Source organism: Diachasma alloeum, unplaced genomic scaffold, assembly GCF_001412515.2.
Source record: "Diachasma alloeum isolate Michigan unplaced genomic scaffold, Dall2.0 Dall_scaffold_00629, whole genome shotgun sequence".
Classification (NCBI taxonomy): domain Eukaryota; kingdom Metazoa; phylum Arthropoda; class Insecta; order Hymenoptera; family Braconidae; genus Diachasma; species Diachasma alloeum.
The window spans coordinates 127,436-130,525 of NW_021680761.1; positions in this window are offsets into that span (position 1 = coordinate 127,436).

A 3,090-nucleotide genomic window follows, 5' to 3' on the forward strand; every position below is an offset into this window, starting at 1 on the left:
GAATTTTTAATTACCGGGAGTCACTGTGCGCCGCAAAATAATTATTTTTCTTACTGCGCTGTGATTTTCATGACAATTTCTTCCATTTTTTACGGAGAGTAAGGGATGAAAGAGGGTTAATTGATGGGTAGTTTAGTTCTCCGTCAAGCAGCCTGTTTTTCGGGGAAGAGACAAATTTGTAATTCGCGAGCGAATGGTAGAAAGTCACTGTGCGCCGGGAAGAAAATTATTTTTCTCAGAGATTAAGGGATGCAACGGGGATCGATTGATGGGGAATTTAATTCTCCATCACACCGTTTGTGTTTCATTCCTTAATATTAATTAGCNGGGAGTCATTGTGCGCCCAAAACAATTATTTTTCTTACTGCGCTGTGATTTTCATGACAGTTTCTTCCATTTTTTACAGAGATTAACGAATGAAAGAGGGTTAATTTTTTTTTTTTTATATTCCGGCCCTGTCTGCCCTCTGATTGGCTAATCGGCCCTATCCAACCNACCCCCAGGTACTTAGCCGGAATAGGTCACTAATTAGAAAAACGATCTTATGTACTCGATTGTACATCGTTAGTACATGGTTGTACAATGCAAATTTTTGTTTGTACATTCACTCATTAATTTAAAAAAATTAATCAAGTTTTGGCATGATGGTAGCCGGAAAAAACTGTACATTGCTTAATTGTGCTAAATTATGGGTCAATTGCGAAGGAAATCGTTTGTACATTACGAATTTCATGTTTTTATTGTTTGTGCAATCATTGNTGAAAGAGGGTTAATTTTTTTTTTTTTATATTCCGGCCCTGTCTGCCCTCTGATTGGCTAATCGGCCCTATCCAACCCTATGCATGCGCCTNGTAGCCGGAAAAAACTGTACATTGCTTAATTGTGCTAAATTATGGGTCAATTGCGAAGGAAATCGTTTGTACATTACGAATTTCATGTTTTTATTGTTTGTGCAATCATTGTTAATTAGGTTGAGGTGAACAATTATGATCTAACCCCACCCCCAGCAAAGCATTGATGGTTCCTGTATTATCGACCTTGGCGTTTTATTCTCTCTGTTTGCATGTGTGTTTACAATATTAGTTCATTTTTTCATGAAAAAAAAACATTAAATTGAACAACATAATTGTTCATGAAGGATTAATCATCTTATTTGTACCTGTGTGGGAAATAGAAATACATATCTGCATTGTGCGACGGGACATAGGCATAAGGGAGATCATTAGCCCCGAAGATTCTGACAGCTCGAAAGAGGTTATGTTTTCTGAAAGATTGTTAAAAGGAACATTCCTGCAATAATCTTCGATCAAAAGCATTGACAATCACTCAAACCCTGTGCGAAGGCTGTGTGTAATTGAGTGAGGTAAGCTTGCAAGCATCATTTTCAATAAATGCTTGTCAATTTTTCTCTGATTTTGATAGCACTTTTTTTGGGGAGAACAATTGATAATTATTTCTACATCCTCTCTACTTCCAAAGTCAATTCGCATTTCACATCGACGTCATGTTTTCAGTTCATCATTTCATTGCAGGTAAATCATTCATCGATTTCTGATGCAGCAGAATGTCCCAGCATGACCATTAGTCTCATGCAATAGTGGATTATCGAGCGTCAGCTCTCACAGAAGAACCCATAGTCATAACTCTTCGTCTTATTACGTTTTCAAGTTGAAGAAGAGTATCGAGGCACTTAGATACTTTATTATGTACTCAAATGTATCTGTGGTAGGTGTTCGAACATTCCCCAATCGAGAATCAATGTCTCTCGGAGTGTCAAAGTATAAACGACGTATCAGTGCTCTCCCCAAGAAGAATTTCAATGCTGTCGCAGAAAGAAATTGAGAACTGCCTCACAACAGTCTGAAGACACTCACAAAAAAGTCTCTTTTGCAGGGAGGAAAGGAGCTACTTCGGATCAAGCACTACCCCAATGGTAATCCTCAGATCCTTTACGAAAGCCAGAAATCATCGGTGACGCTATGAAATACACCCAGGACATAGAAGGCAGTAGAAAAAACAGAAAAGCCCAAAAATATTTCAATTCTCATCCTGCTGTGATCTCTCTATTTGAATTTATTTAATGTTGATTTGAATTTGGAGTGAGAGAGTTTCCGTGGTTCCCGGTAGCTTAGTGGGAAGAGTGCCCGGCGCGTAACTGGGAGACCCGGGTTCGAATCCCGGCTGGGCGAATCGGGATTTTTTCTCTCTAAATTCTAATTTTATTTGAATTTTTTTTTTTTCAAATTTCTGTGGGAAATCGAAGTGTTCCATCGATTTCTCCAGTGAGCTAACGAAACTGGATCCAACGGATGTTTCTCCACCCAGCGAAAAAAATTCCAAGATTCGTTATCTACTGCTGTACCTCCCCCTCAAGACTTCAAGACCCACTGAGGGCAATACAGTCAGCAATAAAATCAAATCTGGTAACGAGTGACGCTCCTTAGACCTAGGCGCTTTTCAATTCGAGACAAAACTGCAACGATAGACATGCCCAAAGTTAAGATGCATGGAAGAGTCTAACGCAAAGAAAAAGCAGTGAGAAATACAGAGTTTTGTATTTGTTACTTATCGTATGATTCAACAAGAAATGGGAGAAAAAGATTTGAAACGATGCATACATGTGTTCACCATATGAGATCAACCTATTGTACGACTTCTCTTGACAAATTAATTTCAATATATGAAAATTTGTGTCCAAGCCAAGATCAAATTACTCCCATTTCGGGAAGCTAATTATTACCATTGAAATACACTATAAGGAACTGCCGATTGCACTTAATGAATGCAATATAGTCGATAATCAGTTTATCATCGAAAAAATTAGAATATTTAAAATAATAAAAGAAGTGTGTCTTGAAATTATGTGTCTAAATGAAATAATTCTTCAGTTTTCCTAAGTTTCATTTTTTTAATTAACTTAATAATTCTGAAGATTCGTACAGATCTCATAAATCTTTTATATTTCATCGAATGAAAGAAGGTTAGCTCATGTGTAAAAAATGAACAGGCAAACTTGATTGTGAGGGTCACGAAGGGAAATAGTTAGTAGAAAATTGTCGCTCGTTCATAGAAGAACTATGAACGTTCTAT